The sequence below is a fragment of the Ruditapes philippinarum genome, unplaced genomic scaffold, assembly GCF_026571515.1.
Source record: "Ruditapes philippinarum isolate M1 unplaced genomic scaffold, ASM2657151v2 ctg494_1_1_1_1, whole genome shotgun sequence".
NCBI lineage: Eukaryota > Metazoa > Mollusca > Bivalvia > Venerida > Veneridae > Ruditapes > Ruditapes philippinarum.
Genome location: NW_026858021.1, coordinates 565974 through 592162, shown reverse-complemented (window position 1 = coordinate 592162; position 26189 = coordinate 565974).

The following is a 26189-nucleotide window of genomic DNA, read 5'->3' as shown; positions in this document are numbered from 1 at the left end:
GGACTGACGGACGGACAGACGGACGGACTGACGGACGGACGGACAGACAGACGGACGGAGGGTAAACCTAAAGTCCCCTCCGGTAAACCGGTAGGGGACTAATTACCACTTTGTTAATTTAAAAGTTAAAGAAACTATCATAATAATTACTATTTATTGTATGTATCAAATCAGTTCCATAACTATATAGAAATAAGATGTCCGTTTAAGTTAAAACGCACAGTTGAAAATTCATTCTTTCGAAAGTTTCCTTTTTGATAATAATACTGATGGGTATTGTCGAGTATATTTGCCTTCTAGCCAACACTGGCTTCTGTTATATGATACTAGTTGCTTATTGTTTCATAAAACATGAACTATCATTAAATTTGACAAATATTACTGTAACATTTTCTTTTCACTTAGGTTTACAGAATAAGATATAACTCTACTGTAAGGTTATAATTTTGACCATAGAGCATTCTTAAAATATATTTATACATGTACATTTACCATCTTTGTTTTCCTACATACAATTTACTTGTGTTCGTATGAATCTGGCTCCCTTGTTTATCTTTTCTTACTTATTTGGTAATAAAAATAATATTTATAATTTATTTGATGATTTATCTTACAATAATCTTGGACAATTTGTGTCTTATAATTAAAACACTGATACATAGTTTTACATCCTCAGGCTAGTAGATTGAATATAGTATCTGTTCTTTTCAGCCTGGGTCGACTTCGATATTAAAATGTTTTTATGGGCACAGATGAGATGATAAGGGTTTGCCTCGCTCTCGCGAAAAAAATGAGGGGCACAAAGGTTCTAATAACCCAAAGGACATAATCACATTCAATGAGCTCTTTGTAAAATAGTAAAATAGGCTTGACATTTCAATGCACTTTAAAGGTTTTTAAGCACATTCTCATATTCTTAGTTATTCCACTGCGTTGCGTCTAGGGAATTCATTATCTTAAACATATTGTAAATGAATAATGTACTTTAGCGAGAAACCAACGGTTCAACTTTTAGTTAATTAATCTTCTGATACAGACAAAAACAAAATGTCGTTTGAGTTGATTCGAGGGTTAACATATAAATATTATTGTTATATAATATTATGTTGATACCAAATGATTGTACACCAGATAAACGGATTTTATAAGCAGTACACATAGCATTTTCATACGTCTAATGTACTTACACACGATTTCACACGATTATAAGTTATAATAATACTCATTTGAAATCATGTCTGGGGGCGACAAATATTGTCTCAAGCTACAGTTTCATTTATCGTATCTCGCTATCATAAAGAATATACTTTCACAATTGGTTTCTGTATTGTGATTTTAAATATTTATATTTATAAGGACAAAGAATTTGGGTTAAATTTATTTTCATTATAATAATCATACATGTATTTATTTCCAGACCACTCATATGAATAACAATGTTATAAAATAGTATTTTTCTTTCAGATAAGGTCGTTACTCTTACAATAATTTAATGAGTAGTAAAAGATAATTGTTCTCAGTTTAAATTTTAATGAACTACATCACATTTGTTCATTTTGCAATCAGTAGTTCCCATTGATTAGTCTTGATACATTTTAACAGAGTTCTAAATTAGTTTTAGGAAGAAAAGTGACATAAATGTTCATTTGGCACTAAATTGGCTAACCTGGCATTTAACTTTTGCCCAACAGATGCCAAATAACTCAAGGAAATGATGTTAGTCGGAAAATCATTTAAATGATTCCTGGTTTAATTTCTTAAAGGGTATTGATTCTTAACAGTTCAAATTTAACGTACAAACTGCTTCTGTGTTCTGCAAGTTTTAAGTTTTGTATCGCAGATGTAAAACGTTCTTTCATTATTCATATCAGCGTTGTTATATATTTCTACTCACTCATAAAGACAATGGTCTCATTTAGATAATCACATTATAAGTTCAGTAGTTCCAATTGATTAATCTTGATACATTTAGCAGAGTTCTAAATTAGTTTTAGGGATAAACGTGACATAAATATTCATCTGGCGCTACACAGATGTCAAATATTTCACGAAAGTAATTAACTTAAGTCGGAACAGCGTTTAAATGAAATTCCTGGTTTAATTTCTTAAAGGGTATTAATCCTAAAAGTTCAAATTGAATGTACAAAATACTTCTGTGTTCTGCAAGTTTAAATTCTGTATCGCAGCTGTAAAATAGGCATCATACATCATATCGGTGTTGTTATATATATGTCTGCTACCTCGGGATCGTTGATTCTAAACGTTGAATACCGCTTTTAAATACCGCTAAATTGGGTGCAATGGGTGTGAGAGAAATTAAAGGAACTCCATTTTTGTGTACTACAATCTTCATTCTATTGTTCATGGATGGAGCATTTACTGAAACACCGGCGAATTTTATGTCACTTGTTATTAGATCTATTGCTACATGCGATGATAAGTTATGGTTATGTGTTAATTCATTCATTATGATAATTTTCATTTCATTTGAATGTGTAAAACATTCTTCAAACCACCGTAACAGTTTATCAAGTTTTGTCATCTTTAACATATAATTTACATTCTTTCTTTACTTATAATCAGACAATTCAGACAAACGATTAAGATATTTATTTACAGAAGCATATACAGTCTTTTACAAAAGCAATAACGCCGGCCACTAGAAGATTCTAAGGTCAAAGACATCATTGCAAGCAAACAATGCAAGCTAATTACAGTTGAGCAGAAAGTACACCTAGTAACAGCATGTCGTACGTCTACCTTACTGTAAAAGTCAGACAGGCATTAAAATCTATTTAATGTACTTTATAATTGATGATAGGCGTAAAAGTTAAATGATAGTTACCATTGTTCGGTTATTATATCAAAAGTCGTTCCAGTTTGCCTTCATTGAGTATTTTATTCAGGAAAACGGAAACTGGCCTCGCAGCCTTCTGATGGATTTCAGTGTACTTGTATGCTTTGTAAATGGTATTTACCTGTACGCTTTCTAAATTCGGATGGAACCACGTGCAATAATGCTTTAATGATAACCGCCTAAGATAGCAGTTTTGAGATATTTATTTATTGAAAGAAAAAATCTGCTTTCGTTCCTCATCTTTATGAATTATTCAAGGATAGGGAAATGTGCCTCATGGGAGATCAATGACAAAATCAATTTCAAGATTTTAAACGATATACAAATGTACTTTAAAATACTCGGTGATACTTGAACAAAGAAGCCGTAAGGAAATACATACACTTCACTTTGTTTTGTCTGGAAAAAAATCACTTTTGATTTATTGCTTTGTCGTAATGTAACACATGAAACTGTACTTTAAAAATCTTGAGATTTTGTCTGATTATATAATGCTATGAAAGAGCAAGATTTAGAGGGTATGTGCTTATAAACACGTCTTGCGTGTAACCTACATGTTAATGTATTTGCGCAAACATAAGCGTCATAATACACGTCACAATTTTCAGTTCTGGTAGACGGAAGTAAACAATATTGAAGAAGCGGTGTTATATATCTACATAATTATTTAGTTGTCTTTATGGCAATGTGCAATTAAACGATAAAAAATGAATGAATAAAAAAATAAATACCGGTAAATGCTGTATTTCGTCATTGATTTTACATTTAACTTGTATATGTTTGAGAGCTTGGTTTCTACTTTGAATCTCTTAAAAATGTTCAGCTCTAAAATAATAAAAGCCCGTACATTAGTTAATGTTTTCTTCAGTGACTCCTAAATATAATTTTATGTTTTCATAACTATTAAGGTTTCTTAAAATGTGATTTTAATTTGAAATTAAGCTGTCTAGGACGTAGGATCTAAAAACGGAAAAATTACATAAATATTATAGTCATGTTCAAACATAAAGAACAACACGGTTTTGTTAGTATGCTAAAGGCAAAGTAATCCAATTTTTTGTTTAATATAGAGGAGTGTCATTAAAATTGGCATGTACAAAGTGTTCAACTTTGACGTCATGTGTACAAAATGCTGTAACTATTGGAATAATCACCGGAATCTAATCTGAAATATAATCAACATTGATCATGCCAAATTTCAAGGCACTACTCTCAAGTTCGGAAAACTCGCATTTTACATACAATTAAAAAACCCAAAATGTGATATTTCTTATATATTAAAATAGTGTCAAGACGTTTATGGAATTGTCATATTTACATTTTCATTTTTTATTTTCTATTATTTTATACAAATTGTTCGTTTTATTGATACCATAACAACTGCATTGTGATTTTTTTTTTATAAATTAATAATTGAATTTGGACTTTTTGCTTGGCTGCTTTTCTTATCGTCATTTATTTTTGCTGTTGATTGAAAGATAAATAGCTGTGAATATAGTAGATAGTTGTCCTGTATTTCACTTCAGTGTTGTTATATTTTTCTGATCATTCGGAATCATTGATTCCAGCACTATAAAGTGTTGAAAATTGAGTACCGCTCAAGCCGATGCTAGGGGTCGTGAGGGATAGTGCACTTATTCATTATCCCTCATGTACAGACGCAATCACACCGAGTCCGCAATGTTTATGTTATTTCTGTTGTGATTAATGTTTTCGAGGGATCACACTTTATCCAGACTTTTTACTCTATTTTACAAGCGATAAAAACTAATTTTGGAAAGGATTGTTCGCTTTAATGTTTGTTTTTACATGGTTATATATTTAAGCAAGCATAAAAATCTCATTCTATATATTTTCCATAGGTATTTGCTCAGCTCATGTTCCTATCTAAAACTTAGACTTAGGGGGGCGAGAGTGATGTTGCACTGCTTCCTTATCCCTCATGTACATACTCAATCAAACCGAGTCCGCAATTTTCTTGCTTTTAATTATTTCAGGCGATCACCCTTTCTAGATATTTATGAAAAACTTTGAAATTCTACTTATGTATTTCATTTAATTAACCATAATTTGGTGCTTTAATTTTTAAGTAAATAAAAAATCTATTGAAATAAGTATTCTTAAATTCGTAAATTAGTGGAGTCTAGCCTTTGTGATTTTTGTAATATGGAAATAGATAGCATAGAACATATATTTTGGACCTGTAAACAAACACAAATTTTCTGGAATGAATTGTTTAAATGGTTGGTTGAAATTGGTATACATGCAACCCAAGACAAATTTTTGTCCTTTTTTCATTCACGAAATAATATTTTATCATATATTCTCTTATTTGCCAAATATTATATATATAGTTGTAAAACAAAAAAGGAAATACCAAATAATCTTGTGTTTAAAAGAAAATTGATTCATAGAATATCTTTAGAAAAGTACATAGCATTTCAAAATGATTCTCTTGATGATTTCAACAGGAAGTGGAATAACTTTTTAATAATGTTATAAGAACTGATTGATGATATGTCAGAAGTATATTACCAAAGCAGCCTTTCTTTCTTAATATTACCATTTTTTTTTATCTTATCGTAGTTTGTTTGAAAAATATGTTTTTGTTTACTACAGTTTTTTTCTCTTGCAAATAATCCTTTTATATTTAAGCACCTCCCCAAATTGTCAGCATTTTTCCAACTGACTCAAGAATTTTTTTTTTAAATTGATTTAACAAAACTCTATCTTGTTTAAAATATAATATCCTTTTTCTTAACTTTTTCTTAAAGAGATTCACGTTTAAGCTCTTTGAAATTATTTTAAAATGTCTACAACATATATATTAGTTTGTAACGTATGTTATGTAAAATAATTAATTGTAAAATGAATGTATTATGTAAAAATGAAAAGTAAATAAAAGGGCCTTAAACGTGGTTCAAAAAAAAAAAAAAAAAAAGAAATAAGTATTCTATTTCATCACCAGACATTACTGAAAGTAACCTTTTGGATAGCATCTTTTCCAGTATTGAATTTTCGTGAAAGATATATCAGAATGGTAACATTACATTCATGAAAGAATATAGGGCGGCAATGAGATAGATCAAAGTTAATTAACAGTTATATCAGCAATAAATAACTTAAGTAATAAATAGTACTTTAGGTCGTTTTAATGGAAATTAAAGGGATCGATTTCCTCTTTTTAGGATGTTGACTTAGATGATAAAATATATGACAACTGAAATTAACACTTTGTTAATTTAAAAGTTCAAGAAACTATTATAATAATTACTATTTATTGTATGTTTCAAATCAGTTCCATGACTATAGAGAAATAAGATGTCCACTTTAGTTAAAACGTACAGCTGAAAATTCATTCTTTCGACAGTTTTCTTTTGGATTATAATACTGATGGGTATTGTCGAGCATATTTACCCTCTAGCCAACACTGGCTTCTGTTATAGAATAATAGTTGCTTATTGTTTCATAAAAATAGCTATCATTGAATTTGACAAATATTACTGTAACATTATTTTTTTCAATTCGGTTTACAAAATAAGATTTAACTTTATAATAATTTTGACGACACAGCATTCTAAAAACATATTTATAGTTTAACCATCTTTGTTTTCCCAGATACGATTTGTTTCTGTTCGTATGAATTTGGCTCCTTGATTATCTTTTCTTACTTATTTTGTTATGAACATAATATTTATAATTTATTTGATGATTTATCTTACAATAGTCTTGGACAATTTGTGTCTTATAATTAAAACACTGATACATCGTTTTTCGTCCTTTCGGCTAGTAGATTAAATATAGTATCTGTTCTTTTTAGCCTGGGGTGACTTCGATATTAAAGTGATTTTATGGACACAGATGCGATGATAAGGGTTTGCCCCGCTCTCGTGTAAAAAAAGAGGGGCACAATGGTTCTAATAACCCGAAGGACATAATCACATTCAATCAGCTCTTTGTAAAATATTTAAATAGGCTTGACATTTCAAAGCACTTTAAAGGTTATTAAGGGCATTCTCACAGTCTTAGTTATTCCACTACGTTGCGTCTAGGAAATTCATTATCTTTAACATATTGTAAATGAATATGTACTTTAGCGAGAAACCAACGGTTCAACTTTTAGTTAATTAATCTTCTGATAAAGAAAAAACAAAATGTCGTTTGAGTTGATTCGAAGGTAAACTTATAAATGTATCGTAATATTATATTTCACGACATGTGAATTCTCGCAGCTATTAATCAGCCTTTTGTTTTGAAAATGTCACTATTCGAACGTAACTTCGTTCTCATAATTCAGAGCAAATATTGATGCTTCTAAGCGTATGTGATTAATGGTATTTGTTCAGTAATTTATAGATTGTATATATCGTACTTCAATAGATTTTACTGCGTTCTGCTCAAAAACGTACAACAATGTAATATTTACCTTACTCGTAAAAGTCAAGAAATATCGTCACCAGAGACTACAAGCAAAACATGCGTCAGACCAAATCTTGATTTATGCCGAGATTTATGTCACGTTTTTTTATTATTTGTAATGCTCTTTTGTTTGAGCAGTTTCATGAAAAACATGTTGCTGATGTCTGTAGTGTTTTCAATTTTCATTTCTGAGAAACAAGTATTTTTAAATCATGTGTATTGATTGCACAGCTGTTCTTTTCCATATATATTTAAAAGTTGAAACATAGTTCATTCAAAAGCAAAAAAATCCTTAGAAACAATTTTGTAAGAGAAGATCCTTTTACTGTTTATCACGGTTTCTGTTAATATAATGAATCAGGCTTTAAAAGGGATAGACATGTAAAATTTTATATTCATTATGTCTGAATAATACCCTTTATATGTTTGTTTGCAGATAAAAGATAACAGCTTATATGATACATTTCAGAACATGCGGAAGGATTTTTAAGTATATCAAATAATTTGTTAATCAGTATAAAATACAAAAGTCAAATCAAACTAACTGTATGTAAAATATTTTTACTGAATCTTTGCATATCTAACCCAATAGAAGGAGAACTTTATATTTGGTTTTCTGAATAATATTCTTTTCGCTAAATTAATGAATGTAATTCATGCGGATTGTGCCTAATATATGAACCTGTTTTTCGATTGTTGTTTCACGATATTCCGCTTATTTGTTGGTAAGAACTTTTCACAGAAAAAAATGAGCATATTTGTGCCATACTGATACGTATTTGTGTTATAAAATGATAACATTTAATTACTTCCCTACATAGAAATTTCATTTCGGTTAATCTTGAGAAAGGAGTGTGTAAATATAATAAGGTTTATGAACATGTACTTAACAAAGAAATCATGTCATCGAAATAATTCGATTTCCCATAGTTACAGAAGAAACAAAATGTGACATTCAAATTGAATCGGTACTACAGATATTTATATATAAATTACTAATTCTACCATGTTCGATTTTTATATAGTGGTGTATTAAACTCTCTCCTTTGTTGATATTTATTTCTTTTTTTGTGATTAACATTAAATTCATTTGATAATTTATGTTAGTACAATATTATTGAAAAAGTTGTGTTTTATAAACACTGATACATCGCTCGCTTCTCGGTATTTAGGCTAAGATCAAAGTTTAGTATACATCTTATCAGCATAATATCTAATTTCAGATCACATTATTTTGCAAATGCTCTATTTGTTTAATATTTCCCTGGAAATTCCCTTAATGAAACTAACATCTGCTGTTGTCTATAAATATATCAATAACTTTATTGCAATAAATTAAAACATGATTTGTATCTTTTTTTGCCTTCATTTGATATGTTATGCCATTTTCGTGACAGTTGAACAAAAGGAAGCGGAAATATTTTCTTTTGAAAACAAACTACTTAAGTCACGCATATGAGTGATATTTTAGATACTGTACATGATGCACAGAATTCTAGAGATTTATGAATGTCTAAATATATAACCATTCTAAATAAAAAATTGCAAGATATATCTCGTAAACTATATTGTATTTACCAACCTCCTGTGAATTTATGGAACTTAACATTTGATAAAATAACTGAAGAAAAGTATATAATATGTAAGAAATGTAAAGTTATTGACGATTCATCTAACAAACTAGCAATATGTGAAATATAACCGGATCTAATGACACGCACCTTCTTCTAAACGTTTCCCCAAATTTCATTTTTTCTCCGTTTTACATTTAGGTTTTAATTAATTAAATACACGCGACGCAGTATGTCTTTAGATATAAGCTCCTGGTGTACTTATTCGAACTGAATATTCAAAGAACCTCCATGAATAGCAAGCTTCACGTTGCGTAACACATAATCATTGTTGGTTGTGTAATAGATATATAAACCTTATGCGTATTAAGATACTTTTATCAATTGAACCAAATATACAAAAAAGCTTGACTATGTGTCTCCCTGAGATATTTTTATTTTTATTGTAATGAAGAAACAACTTTCTCCTTTTTTATTTTAAGTGTTTTTTTTTATTTGACTGTTTGTTGTCAACCTTTAGGTAGATAACAGTTACTTTGGTTGTATTTAGATTTCAAGTAATACATATATACCTAGACGGAGAAATAACATATTAAAGTATATTAGCCCAAGACTTGATGTATTTATGAGACATTCGTTTGAAGTTGAGTGGGGAAGCACATTGTGAAATTCAAGTTAATATTCATTAATATTTCATTTTGGCTTTTAATTAAGCATAAGATAAAAAGGAATATATTGTTTGAGATGTTATTTATTACATCTTACACAAACACAAACAAATAATATTAAATAAGTAAAAGATGAAGAAAAAAAGGAAAAAAAACAACAAAAACAAAAAGGAAAAACACAAACGTTTTGAAAACCCGAATGACATACCCGCATGCACTGAGCTGTATTGTAAAACATCTTCAGTGCTCGACATCACACAACACTTAAAGAGTTATTAAGGGCATTCTCACATACTTATTATTCCACTGCGTTGCATCTAGGAAGTTCATTATCTTTAATATATTGAAAATGAACATGCACTTTTACGAGAAGCCAACGGTCCGATTTAATTAGAATTCTGATACAAAAGAAACAAAATGACGTTCTAGTTGATTAGAGTGTTATCATAAATATATCGTAATAAGACATTTCACGACATGTGAACTCTCGCAGTTATTAATCAACCAGTTGTTTTGAAAACGTCACTTTTCTAACACCACTTCGTTCTCTTAATTCGGAGCAAATATTGATGCTTCTAAGCTAGTATGATAAATGATATTTGTTCAGTTATTTATAGATGGTAAATATTACACTTCAATAGATTATATTGCGTTCTGCTCATAAAACGTAGCAGTGTATTATTTACCATACTCGTAAAAAGTCAAGCAATGTCGTCACCAGAGACTACAAGCAAAACATGCATCAGACCAAATCGTGATTTATGCCGAGAATTATGTCACGTTTTTATTGTCTGTAATGCTCTTTTGTTAGAGAAGTTTCGTGAAAAACATGTTGTTGTTTTTTGTGTGTGTATTTTTTTAATTTTAATTTTTGAGAAACAAGTATTTTGAAATAATGTGTACTTATTGCACTTCGGTTCTTTTTTAATATACATTCAAGAGTGAAATGTTTTCTGAGATGTCCTTTTGAACTAAGTACTATTCCGAAAAAAAAAAGAAAAAAAGTTTCAAAAAATTAACAGGTCACATTGTCGGTTAATCGTGGTCATGGAATAAGACAATTAATGAAGTAAGCGATCATAGTATTATACAGTGACCCACACGAACCATCCTTCATATATAGTTGATTGTATTGTTCGAAAATTACAGAGTGGGCCGACATTCTTTTTTAAATAGCACTGTCATGTGTGCAATGGAACATATTGATATGTTCGCATTCCCCTGTTGAAAAGTTATATGTTTTATGCTTTTACCAAAAGTTCTGTATACCAGAATGTAAGGATTTTATTACATTTTTACGTCTTATGTACATACACGGCGATGTCATAGTAACTCATTTGAAATCCTGTCTTGGGGTGACAAATGTTTTCTCAAACTACTTGCTTAATCGTACCCTATAATAAATAAATATTTTCAAAACTGATTTCATAAGATTGTGATTTAACATATTCAAATATATAGTGAACAAGAACTTTGATTTAATCTTTTTATTATTATTATTTTCATATTTATTGCCAGACGACTCATATATTTTCTTGTTTAAAAAAGAGGGTTTTATTCACAAAAGGTTTCAGAAAGGGTTGTCACTCTTACAATAATATAATAAATACAAAATAATTGTTTTCATTTAAAGAATCACATCACATTTGTTCCCTTTGCAATCAGTAGTTCCCTTTGATTAATCTTAATACATTTAACTGAGTTCTATTGTATTCTCGTTTAGGGCAAAAGCGTTCTTTTACTTGGGGACCATACGCCGCTTTTCATGAATGGCACTACTGTGTCACATTGAAGGTTCCATGATAACCGCCGTATGAACACATCTGCGGATGTTTCTAAATTCAAAATTTCACCATTTTCGTGTTAAATGTTGAATTCTGCTTAAGCCGGTCCTAGGGGGCGTGGACGGTAACTTGCACTTTCCAGTACCGTCCATGAACAGGCTCAATCAAACCGAGCCTGCAACATTTTCAATTTTGTTGTGTTGGACTGTCTTTAGGGATTCTATTTTTCTCTATTTTCTAAATTAGTTTGAGGAAGAAAAGTGACATAAAATGTTCATTTTGCACAAAATTAGCTAACCTGGCATTTAAATTTTGCCGAACAGATTCTAACGGAAGTAATTAACTTAAGTTTGAAACATCATTTTATTGACATTCCTGGTTTAATTTCTTAAAGGGTATTGATCCTTAAAAGTTCAAATTGAATGTCAAAATGCATCTGTTTTCTGCAAGCTTCAATTCTGTATCGCAGCTATAGAACGTTGCTTTTTTCATATTGGCAGGTACAAATAGACAACTTTAGATTTTAATCAACTTATCGTATTTAACTATTTTAAACTGTTATGGTACTATAAAATCTGTTTCATGTACAATCTGTTACTTAACAACATTCATGGTGGAATGTTTAAAATAGAAATGCTACTTCAAACCATAATGACTCGCTCATGGTTTTGAATACAGTTTTGTTAACAGACATACATGCTTATTATCTGCCAGAAAGAATTTCGGACATATTATATTATACCCCCTGGCGTCCGTCCGTCTGTCTGTCCCTCCGTCCGTCCGTTAGCAATTTGGTTTCCGGAGCATTTATTAAGTTCCATTGGGCCCACAGTATTCAAACTTCATAGGATCACTGACCATATTAAGTAGAAGACCCCTATTGATTTTAGGGCCACATGGTCAAAGGTCAAGGTTACTATTACTTTAAAACTAAAAACAGTTTCCGCTCAATAACTTTAGTATTAATGAACCTTCAGCTGTCAGATTTTATAGGATGAACAGTCATGTCCAGTACATGACCCCTATTGATTTTAGGGTCATAAGGTCAAAGGTCAGGGTCACAATGATCTTTAAACTGAAAATTGTGGTTTCTGGAGCATAACTTAAGTTCCATTTGGCCCACAGTGTTCAAACTTCATCATAGGATGATTGTCAATATTAAGTAGAAGACCCCTATCCATCATTAATTCCCGTCAACTTCAGTATACATAAAACATACTTAATCTTACTGAAGTGTCCGGGTGAGTTTGTCATTTAAGACTGATGGTTGTCCTAGTCATGTTCTGGAATTTAATAGAAATATTTAAGAAAATACAATTCATGACAGTAGAGTTATCTTTCATATAATCAGACAATAGACCTAAACAATTAAGATATTTATTTACTAAAGCATATTTAGGTTTTTACAAAAGCAAAATCACCGGCCCCTAGAAGATTATAAGTTCAAAGACATCCTGTTTAAAAAACGCAAGCTAAGTACAATTAAACATAAAGTACATCCAAGAACAGCATCGTATCTCTACATCACTGTTAAAGACAGACAAACATGAAAACCATTATTTTCTAATAGATGATAGGTGTCTTACCTAATTGATAGTTACCATTGTTTGTTTAAAAATCTGGAAACAAAGTGATCCCTCGGAAGCATTAATCACAACAAAATTACATAAGAATTGCAGACTCGGTTTGATTGAGTCTGTACATGAGGGATAATGAATAAGTGCAACATCCCTCACGCCCCCTAGCACCGGCTTGAGCGGTACTCAATTCTCAACACTCAATAGTGCTGGCATCAATGATCCCGAAGGACCAGAAAAATATAACAACACTGAAGTGAAGTACGGGGCAACTTTTTACAGCTGCCACACAGCACTTGACACCTGCTGTTGTGAAGTATAAAAATCTGGAAACAAAGTGATCCCTCGGAAGCATTAATCACAACAAAATTACATAAGAATTGCAGACTCGGTTTGATTGAGTCTGTACATGAGGGATAATGAATAAGTGCAACATCCCTCACGCCCCCTAGCACCGGCTTGAGCGGTACTCAATTCTCAACACTCAATAGTGCTGGCATCAATGATCCCGAAGGACCAGAAAAATATAACAACACTGAAGTGAAGTACGGTCTTTAAAACGTCTTTCCAATCGGAAACATCGGTTTCGCATCCTTCTGAATAAATATCAGTGAACTTTTATACTTTGTAGATGTACCTGTTATGTTTTTTGTTTACCTTTTACTTAAAGTTTAACATTCAGATGGACTCACGTCCAATATTGTTAACGGCCCATAAGTTCTTAGGTATTTATATATTGAAAGAAATATCTGCTTACTTTCTCTATTTATATGTATAAATCACGATTAAGAAAAGTGCCTCATTTTGCATTTATGACAAAATCATCTGCAAAATTTAAAACGATATGCAAAAATACTTGTTGACACTTGAACAAGGAAACCGTAAGGAAATATATGTAGTTCACTTGTTTTTGTCTGGGAAAATCCCTTTTGATTTACTGCTTTGTCAAAATGAAATATTAGCAAATATACTTGTCAAATCTTATGCAGATTTCGTCTGATAATTTGAGAATAAAAATAGCAAATTAAAAGGACTGAGTGAATTGGAGCAAAGTCTTACAAAAACGTATGCGACTTCATGTTTCGAGTCACGTACATGTTCACACTGGCCATAGCTTTCGCAGAAGCGGTGGGTCTACCGGTGCGGCGATTGAGATTTCGTCGCAGAAGCGGTGGAAAAACATGGCTGTCGGATAGATTTTTGCTGGTGTCGGTAAGTTTATGACTTATTTGTACGTTATGTTTTTATGTTCTACTGATAACACCTAGTGAGACTGGAGCCCACATATGTACTCTTCCAACTTATTACACGCATGGGGTGCAAATCATGACCAGTTATGCAAACACTTCTGTACAGTTTGACGAGGGGACGCCACTTTTGCCTAATTTTGTTTATAACACTACATATGTACTAAAAACTACCCCTAGATACACTGGCATCGCATCGTATGTATGATAATTACACAAAACAACCATATTTTGGAACTTTTTGAAATTGATATTACCATTTTAATAAAAGAATTGACAAAAATTGATTACAACGCAGACGGTGGTGGATTCGATTGCAACGCAGTGCGGTGGGCCCGATATCATTTATGTATTATTTTTAACGTTAAAGTCACAAACACTTAGGAGTTGAGCTCCAAACACCTAAAAATACAAATGAAATATATATTTGTTAATCCTAACACATATAGTTGTTATATATATCAATGAAAGTAAATATACGCTCTTTTTGCATCATGAACCTTATAGGCGCGTCAATGAAAAATGACTCTTATTTCACTCTAAACGGTCTCTATTTTGGGTATGTGATAAATAGAATATTAAATTCGTGTAAGTTCATTACTGAATTTATTTCACTCGTTGAATAAATTAATATTATGCTCGCCAGAGGCTCGCATAATATAATTTTATTCAACTCGTGCAATAAATTCAGTATTGAACTTACACTTATTCAATAAACTATGTATGGGTTGTTTAAAAGTTCATTATAATGTATACATTAATTATAATTTTTTTTTCTATTTTCAATCTATGCATCATGCACCTTATCAATATGTTTTTATAAAACAATCCCTGTTTTAGATTTTAGTTTAACATATTGGAGTGCATGTTAACTATGCAGTGCTTAAATGGTAATTTTAACTTATAAATTGAGTTAAAAAATACTTAAAGTTTGTATTTTCTTTACAAACTATGCATTCATTTAACTTATAAAATGTCTTGATAAATTGAATCCCAGTTTGGACACTAGTTCAACATATTGAAGTATATGTTAACTATGTATCGCTGAAATGTTAATTATAGCTTTAATTGAATTTAATCTATCAATTTAACAAATCAAAATGTTTTTGTAGTTTAACACACAAGAGTCATCATTAACTATGCATTACTAACACATTGGTCATAAATATATTTTGAACTTTATTATTACTTATGAACAGTTTGTGATAAAATTTTAATACATTAATAAGATGAGATGAGATGCGATGAGATCTGTTGATAGTGACACTACCTTTAGCTTTATTGCTTTATCTATTTTTTTATTTTATTTATTTCATTATTTTAATATAACTTTACATGTTAACATTAAATTATATCAAATTTTTATTTAACGTGAACAAAGCTATAAATAGGCTGCATGTAATATAAAAATTATAGAATGCATTTTGAAATAAAATATTCCAAATACCTGACAAAAAAAGGCAGACGAAAATGTTGTTTATTGGCCTATGAGCGAATTGCACATGCACGCGTTCAAATTATCGTATATTTTTGTTTGTAAATTGTAATTGTAATCTTTAAGTCAGAATTTAAATTGTCGCTCTTTCGTTTTTGTTGCTTTTCACGGTCTGTTGTTCCTCCTTTGGTTGGACAGTTTGGTCAAAGTCAAGGTATTTATTAGCATAAACATATATACATGATTCTCGCCACACATAATTGGCGGTTATATTAACAAAAGTAATATAATATTGAAAAGTATGAAAATATATAATTCATGTTTCATGTTCATGTTTTAACTAAAGATGGGCAGTTTTAAGTACACATAAACACATACAATACAAGACATGTCATATTTAACATATCTGATAATATACAGCAAAAATATGAAAAATAGTTTAAAATACATATTTTATTATACAACAACACTCTCGTTTCTCTTCTATAAAGCCAGATAAACAAATTCTGCAAGTTTAATTATAACAGATCTTTTGGTTGTTGACATAAGCTTATTGAATTTATTCATATTAGGCCAGGTGTAATAATAATTATCTAAAAGAGTTAAACGTAATTCTCTATAAAAAGGACACGTTCTATGTCCGGAGATTTATGGAAACCCCATATTTCAGATCCGTAACATAAAATTGGTAATACCATTGAATTAAAGAGTTTTAATTTATCTTCACTATCTAAATTAACATTATCAAAAAGGGAGTTCAAAGTATAAAGAGCCTTTAAAGCTTGGGTAGACAATGATTTTTGAGCTTGATAAAAACTTCCATTAGATGATAGCGTTACTCCTAAATAAGCAAATATTTTAACTTGTTTTAAAATTTTATTGTCATACTTAAGCGACATATTTGAAGGTCTATTACCTTGTCTAAAAACCATTACAACTGTTTTATCTGAATTAACTTCAATACCCCATTTCCTACAATAATTATACAATTTATTAAGTAGAATTTGTAAACCTTGTTCAGAGTAAGAAAATAAAGCAGTAACAATTGCAAGCAACAACAAATAAATTTGTAATTCCTCAATGGTAAAAACATCTATACTATCGTCAGCTAAGTGATCTTGCATATCATTAATAAACATAATAAACAACAAGCCCATGTAACTATCAAAAAAGTCAGTTAGTGAGCCATTATTACGTACACATAATTTCACACCCTCATACATGCTTCTTAAAATTTTTTAACATTTTACCTGAGAGTTTGGTGGTTTTTGTTGTCCAACTTTGTGTCATCTATTATGATAACGTTTGCTACAATTGTTTTCTATATGAAAGCGTATTTGAAGTTTCTGATTAATCTTTTGATTATATCATAATCTATTCTTAGACAATATAAAGACGTCTGGCTATGCCAGACATTTTCAATCAAATTTCTATGTTTCAATCAAATTTCTACTGAGGATGACACAAATTAACAAGGAGGAACATGTACCGTGGTAAAAGTAAAACATAAATACATTTCCAAACTTTTCATGAAAATAAACATGAATATTGAGGCGTGCTGCTTTAAAATCCTAATAATTGTATATTTATTAATTCCAGCCCATATACTTATCATATATTTCAATAAAACTTACATATATGCTATTTTGAAGAAAAAGTAAATATTTATACGTCAAACACAAGATAAAAAATGTGTTAGAAAAAATCGCACATCCTTCAAATCACCTTGCAATTGATTCTATTTCCAATATTTTCGCATTATCCTTTTGTCAACAGGTGACACGAGTCATCTATTAAACATATATTACTGGTACTTATTATATATTTTCATCATATTTTTCTTTTTCAACAATATCAAACTTCATCTTCAATATACAAACACACAATGTGAAAAAATTTAAACTATCGCCGTTTTATTTATTTACAAAATATTTCAACAAATTCAAGCGTGGCACTCAGCTCTGTCGTATCTAAATGCGGTGCCCTATAAATGTGAGAACCGGCATTATCCCGAATGACTCCGATTATAACAAGGCTGACTCAAAGCGCATTTATATACAGCATAATATTATCTGAGAGTCATTTTGTTTTCAAAAAAGCGTATATTTACTTTCATTGATATATATAATCAATTATATGTGTTAGGATTAACAAATATATATTTCATTTGTATTTTTAGTTGTTTGGAGCTCAACTCCTAAGTGTTTGTAACTTTAACGTTAAAAAAAATACATAAATGATATCGGGCCCACCGCACTGCGTTGCAATCGAATCCACCACCGTCTGCGTTGTAATCAATTTTGTCAATTCTTTTATTAAAATGGTAATATCAATTTCAAAAAGTTCCAAAATATGGTTGTTTTATGTAATTATCATACATACGATGCGATGCCAGTGTATCTAGGGGTAGTTTTTAGTACATATGTAGTGTTATAAACAAAATTAGGCAAAAGTGGCGTCCCCTCGTCAAACTGTACAGAAGTGTTTGCATAACTGGTCATGATTTGCACCCCATGCGTGTAATAAGTTGGAAGAGTACATATGTGGGCTCCAGTCTCACTAGGTGTTATCAGTAGAACATAAAAACATAACGTACAAATAAGTCATAAACTTACCGACACCAGCAAAAATCTATCCGACAGCCATGTTTTTCCACCGCTTCTGCGACGAAATCTCCATCGCCGCACCGGTAGACCCACCGCTTCTGCGAAAGCTATGGCCAGTGTGATGTTCATGTGTATGTATTCGATGTATTCATGCAAATATAAACGTCAAATTTGTGTTTTACACATGCCCTTTTATGCAGTGTTTTGTTACTTCATTATTATCAGTTCTGGCAGTCCGAAGTAAACAGTATCAAAGAATCGGCGTAATCTTTTTGCATATATAGTGGATTACATTGCAATTTGCAATTGGCCGATAAATCAATCAATCAATCAATTCATCAAACTTAAATTTGATATGAATTTTACATTTATTCTTGTATTTTAGTGAGAGCTTTCTACTTTAAAATATGAAAAACAAGATCAACAAGGAAAGGCGGCGTTCAATGAACGCAACCCCCATATGACCCAGCAACAAGAACCATAAAAAGGACAGGGCAAATCACTTTTAAATGATTACAAATAAAATATAAAAATCAATCCAATATTTGGCGTTTGATTCACACAAACACGCGTCTACTAAATATAATATTATGTTTTCAAAACTATTAAAGGCTTCTTAAAATAGAATTTCAATTTAAAATTATGCTGTCTAAGACGAAGAATCTAAAAATGGAAAGATTACATAAATGTTCATGTTCAAACATAGACAAAAACAACGTTTTGTTAGTATGTTAGAGGCAAGGTTATCCAAATTCTTGTTTATAGAGGAGCGTCTTGAAAATCGGCATGTACAAAGTGGTCAACTTTGACGTCAGGAGTACGAAATTTGGCTGTAAGTATTGGAGTAAAATCAACGTCTTATTTGAAATTTGGTTAACATTTTAAATAACAATTTTCATTGGAGTACTCTAAAGTTAGCAATGTGTCGCGTACCGCAAACGCCAAAAGATATATTTGTTATGAATGAAAAATGTATCGATACGTTTATTTAATTGTCATATCTACATTTTCGTTATTCATTTTCGAGTATTTTATTATATTTGTTAGTTTAATTTTTAGCACAACTACATAGTGAAAGAAAGATTTTTATAAAAAAAAATTGAATTGTGATTTTTTAGGCTTTTTATTTTTTTATTCGTCTTCTTGGTAAAGATATAAATACTTGTAAAAAATGATTGGATTTTTTTACAAGCAGTAAAACCAAACATTTTGGAAAGGCCTTTGCGCTTTAATGTTTATTTTACATGTTTTTTTACATGGTTGTTTCTTTTAGCAAGCATTTAATCAAATTCAATATCATATATGGTGTTTGTTCAGCTAATCTTCTTATCTCGCGCTGTATGAAAAACATTGGAACTCTATTCCTGTATTAATTTTAATTAGTTTAAAACAGGTCCTTTACCTTTATGTCAATAAAAGAACCTAGTATTCTATTTCATCACCAGACATTACTGAAAGTAACCTTTTGGATAGCATCTTTTCCAGTATTGAATTTTCGTGAAAGATATATCAGAATGGTAACATTACATTCATGAAAGAATATAGGGCGGCAATGAGATAGATCAAAGTTAATTAACAGTAATATCAGCAATAAATAACTTTTGTAAATGATGATTGCATTTGTATAAGTAATACTATTAAATGAAAGTAATAAATAGTACTTTAGGCCGTTTTAATGGAAATTAAAGTGACATTATGCCCATCGAAGGGTATATAGTGAGTGAACAGTTGAATATCAAAATAAGTTTTCATTTTGCCATAATTCCTTTTAATTTAATAATTTTCTTCCCATAAACAATAAATAATGCACAGATCCAAATAAAATTTCTGTGAATATCTATTAGAATTTACCTCTAATGCTCAGTTTATAAAAAGAGTGGGACAGTCTTTTTATATTTTAGACAGATTTAAAATTTTATCCCGAACGTTTTCCAATATCAACTGCTGGTCAAACACCATTTTAACAGTCAGTCTTTTGTAATATAAAGTTAATTCAGCTCAACTTGACTATGAAAATATGAGCATAATGTCACTTTAAAGGTATCGATTTCCTCTTTTTAGGATGTTGACTTAGATGATTAAATATCCGAAAACTGAAATCAACACTTTGTTAATATAAAAGTTCAAGAAGCTATTATTACAACTTATTCTATGTTTCAAATCAGTTCCATAACTATATAGAAATAAGATGTCCGTTTAAGTTAAAACGTACAGCTGAAAATTTATTCTTTCGACAGTTTTCTTTTTGATTATAATACTGATGGGTATTGTCGAGTATGTTGCCCTCTAGACAACATTGGCGTTTGTTATAGAATAATTGTTGCTAATTTTTTTCATAAAAAAAATCATTGAATTTGACAAATATTACTAAAACATTTTTTTTTCAATTAGGTTTACAGAATAAGATATAACTCTACTGTAAGGTTATAATTTTGACGACAGAGCATTCCAAAATATATTCATAGTTTTACCATATTTGTTTTCCTAGATACGATTTATTTGTGTTCGTATGAATTTGGTTCCCTTGTTTATCTTTTCTTACTTATTTTGTTATAACATAATATTATAATTTATTTTAATGATTTATCTTACAATATTCTTGGCGAATTTGTGTCTTATTATTAAAACACTGATACATCGTTTTTCGTACTTAAGGCTAGTAGATTTAATATAGTATCTGTTCATTTCAGCCTGGGGTGAATTCAATATTAAAATGTGTTTATGGACACAGATCAGATGATAAGGGTTTGCGCCGCTCTCATGAAAAAAGAGGAGCACAAAGGTTCTACTAACATATTAGGACATAATCACATTCAATGAGCTATTTGTAAAGTAGAATATATGCTTGACATATTTTAAGCACTTTAAAGATTATTTAGCGCATTCTAAATTCTTAGTTATTCCACTGCGCTGCGTCTAGGAAATTCATTATCTTTAACATATTGTAAATGAATATGTACTATAGCGAGAAACCAACGGTTCAACTTTTAGTTAATTAATCTTCTGATACAGAAAAAACAAAATGTCGTTCGAGTTGATTCGAGGGTAAACATATAAATGTATCGTAATATGACCATTCATGACATGTGAATTCTCGCAGCTATTAATCAACGAGTTGAATAAGCCAAATCGAGCCGATGTCAAATTAGTCCCGAGGTTTGATAAATGTTAACAACGCAACTTCATATATATATTTACGAGGGGGAAAGGTCAATGTTTTTCAATTGTTAGAATGATTCATTTTTGGTGTGTTGGTTTATAAGACCATTTCTATTTTTCCTTTTATTGAAAAATTGAAAATATGTAAGTTTTTACATTTCTGTTGATACGCCAAGAACAGTTACAGCTTCAGCAAAAATGTTTGATTCGTCCATATTCGAAATATAATTCCAAAAGCCAAACGAGAAGTCCGGGCACTTCTTTTTAAAATACAAAGTATTTCTGTATAACTTCCCCTTTTATATGAATTTCATTTTTCCATCACAGTTTACTCAAAATGCCCCATGACCAACAGGATATTTGTTAGTGTCTTGACATCCCGTTAATTTCAAATAAATGCAATCGGGCGACCACTTTTTGTGTTCCTTAATTACAATATCCATAGCCGTCCATCTCTCAACTTTTACTCCACAAAAGGCGCAAATCACTCGATGGCATTGCTCGGTGTAAAAAAATCCATTTTGAGCTAGAGTAACTTTATCTTGGAACAACTGAGGTGGCCACGTTTCGAAAGTCTGTAAACGGGTGTCGCAGCTTTTATACGCATCATATTTTAATTGACAGCCAAAAAGTATAGTGTCGCTTGATATCGTACTCATTGTAAAAAAACGATTCACCAACTTTCATGGACCCCTAATATGTGTCTCGATTTGAAGAAAAATAATTGATTGTTGTGACGCGCCTCAAAGAATGTAAAAGCTGTAGTTGAAAGACGCCTTCGTAAACGTTCACCTCCATCCCCTCATCGGCATCAAGTCAAATCGAGCCGATGTCAAATTAGTCCCTGGTATTCGGGTCGTAGAAGACCCCGCTTCATATCTAACAACAAAACAACACTTTATAAGAGAAATGAGTCAAAACTTTATTAATAGACATGTAATTAAAATTAGAGTAACAATTGAACAACAATTGAAAGTGTTTGAAATGACAAAAGAAATGTTGTAGCTTTCTTGATGTTTCTCGACTTGGAAATATTCGTTCCACATTTATGACAGAAAAAGACTTTTGTACAAGAAAAGTTGCTGTTTTTCAACATAATTTTAATCTGGTCGATAACATTATTGATCAATTTTTCTTTCTTGTGAACGAATGCTCTGTATCTAATAGTTTTGGTGGACGTTGAAGAGAGTTTGGACATACATATGTCACATATGCTAGGATATGTGCTGGTAACAAGCCATTTTTGTGTCCTATTTCTTTCGCAATCGGATACCACAAATCAAACAGGACACGCATTCTGTCTAGACACCTTCTCGGATGATCTGTTTCTATACGCTCATACACTAGACGTGGGAATCCTATAAATGTTGCTAAAAATGATAAGTTACCAGGAATCGCATTGTCCAAAAAGTACGTTTTCAAGTCTAAGTAATCTTGTTTTTCTTTGTCAGGATTGGAAGTTATTCCTTCACTTTTAGTGTTGATTGTTTGTTCTATTTGGTCTAATGTATGCAAATCTTCAGATGTAAATGTATCATCAAAATCGTCTGAGTTCATGTTGACTGTATGAACAGTTGAGTACAAATGAGGGTATTGTAGAGACATTGCGCTTTTTATACACAAATTTAAGCTTTGATTGAATGCCTTTTTTTAAATTTTCATTTCTGTCAATTTTCACGTCTTGAACAAAGAAAGCTGAAACATAATCATCATTAAAAGGAAAGTCATGTTTTTACAGTCTTCTCACAAAGTCGTGAGTTTTCTTCAGATTGCTTCTTGTGATACTATGATTAGATAACCATTAGATAACAACAATCGTTAACGGGTTAATATTTATTAAACATATATTGTATATAACTTTTTGAATAACTGAATCAGTCCAATTCATTTAAAAGGTTCAATTCCATATGTTCGTTTGATATTAGAATTGACTGAAATAGTTTAATCAAAGTACACCGAACGTTTTGTATTGAACGCTTTAAAAAAAGTTGAATTTCTTTTCACTTTCTTATAAAATGCTGGTATTTTCATTCATTGAGAAGTGTAAACATACAGTTAGTTTTCACAGTACTCTCTAGCATTGACTCGGTATGTTTCTTTTTTGTTAAAGTTTCTTTTTGGTGGAGTCCATGCGTGAATGCTTATGTCCAGTGTTATTGTTGGATCCCGAGACTTTGCCCATCTTTTTACCTCTGCCGGATTCATCCAGATTTTTATGTTTGGATCTGTTCGTTGCCGAAGTCTATGAATCAGATTTTCCAAGGCCAATTTCAACTCTTTTTTGAGTCCGACCCGGTATGTTTCTTTTTTGTTAAAGTTTCTTTTTGGTGGAGTCCATGCGTGAATGCTTATGTCCAGTGTTATTGTTGGATCCCGAGATTTTGCCCATCTTTTTACCTCTGCCGGATTCATCCAGATTTTTATGTTTGGATCTGTTCGTTGCCGAAGTCTATGAATCAGATTATGCAAGGTCAATGTCATCTCTTTGTTGAGTCTTTTTATGCTTTTTATTTTTCTCTTTTCCCTTATTCTTTTTTTCCAATCGTATACATTTCTTGACATGGTTTGTTTACTGATTGTATCGTCTTGTAACGACGTTTCATTTGTCATTTGAAATTCCGAACATTCTCTTTTCTCTGTGTGGTTTAAGCAATCAACGTATTTGGGAAATACAATTGACATTGTGATCACTGAGATGCAAAATAGTATATTTTATATATGTAAATCAATAATATTTTGAGAAAATTTTCGTATTAACGCTGCATTTCATGAATCAACTCACTTTTCAAATAGACATGTGTATTGTTGAACTGAATGATCTATCTTTACTTCGCCGAATTCTTGGTTATCAAGATACGGAGAAATGGAATGAAGCAGTCAGGGCTTACATGACCGAGTTGTATCCTGATGCTAGACTGCGATTTATTGCTAAAGAGCAAAGTTGGAAAGTGACAAATAGCGAAATCGACTACTTTGTCGATGTTGAAGTTGTGTTGGACAGATCAGATATCTCGCTGCAATGGTCGGGGAAAGAGCTTAGAGATAAACTGTCTCGGGCTTGTAAGTCATTAGAGAATCTGAAGACCAATTATTCGACAACACAACATGTTGTCTTCAGTGACTAGGCATAAGCGAGACTGTTCTGATATGTACATTTGTTTGCAAGTGCTGGTTTTTTGTTTTTGAAAAAGTCACTAGTCGAACACCACTTCGTTTTTCATAATTCGGAGCAAATATTGATGCTTCTAAGCGAGTATAATTAATGATATTTGTTTAATCATTTATATATGATAAATATCACACTTCGATAGATTATATTGCGTTCTCCTCATAAAACGTAACAGTGTATTATTTACCTTAGTCGTAAAAAGTCAAGCAATGTCGTCACCAGAGTCTACAAGCAAAACATGCATCAGACCAAATCGTGATTTATGCCGATAATAATGTCACGTTTTTTCATTATTTGTAAAGCTCTTTTGTTTGAGCAGTTTCGTGAAAAACATGTTGTTGATGTTTGTAGTGTTTTCAGTTTTCAATTCTGAGAAACAAATATTTTTAAATCCTGTGTATTGATTGCACTGCAATATTATTCTATATACCTTTAAGAGTTGATATGTATTTCAATCACGCAAGTAATGCCCTAGAAATTATTTTGTGAACACAACATCCTTTTCCTTATTATCACGACATTTGTTAATATAATGCATTAGTCTTTAACACGGGATAGACATGTATAACTCAGTAATACTTTGCAGATCACGTGTAATGCATAATAAGTATCTTTAAATACATATGTATTGAATATTTTGTTAATCACTAAATATTACTTACATCAAACTAGCAATGTGTAAAATATTACTGATTCTTAATATATCTTACATGCAGAGCTTATATTAGTTTTCATAATAATCTTCGTTTTACTGAATAAATGTATTTCATGCGGATTGTGCATTAATATCTAAACCTGTTTTAAATAAAGTTCCTGCAAGTAGGACTACTTTAATATTTGGCGCTCTTTGAGGATTCTATGTTTCTCTATTTTAGCTTGCTTAACGATAAAGGATATTAAGCTTATTGTGAAAATTTCGTTCGGGCTACATTGTCATAGCAATATGTGGTAAGAACATTTTAGAAAGCCTATTTGTTGTAAGTACATGTATCTGTTTTTGTTTTTGTTTTGTTTTGCTGAAAAGAAAGCCTAAGGTTTTTTGCACTAAACATATCGAAGGATGATTTCTTACGAATTTTGTCGAAACACAATGTGCAATAAGTAAAACTATCATATGGTTACTATATAAAGCTAGTAATCGTCAAAAGATTCGAGGATAATCTGATATTACTTTCATAATAGATAAAAATGTAAACATAATATTCTGAGATGTCCTCTTTTAACTAAGGACTATTCCATGAAGAAAGGAAAAATGTTTCAGAGAAAGAACAGGTCAGATAGTCGGTTAATCGTGGTCATTGAATAAAACAATTAAAGAAATAAGCTATAGAAGTATACACGGACCAACATGGACTACCCCTAATCTATAGTTGATTGTATTGTTTCGGTGGACATTGGTATTCTCTTTTAATTAGCACTGGTATGTGTGCGGAGCAGCATATTGATATGTTCACTTTCTCATGTTACAAACTTTTATTTTTATTTTATGTCTGTACCAAACATTAGGATGTGCATACCAGAAAGTAAAGATTTTAGTAAATATAGCAATTTATTTCGTCTTCTATACATTCACGACGATTTCGTAGTTATTTAACTGTAAGTCATTTGGAATCATGTCTGGAGGCGACAAATGATTTCTCAAACTACATGTTGCTTAATCGTACCATCATCATTATGAATGAATAATTTCAAAACTG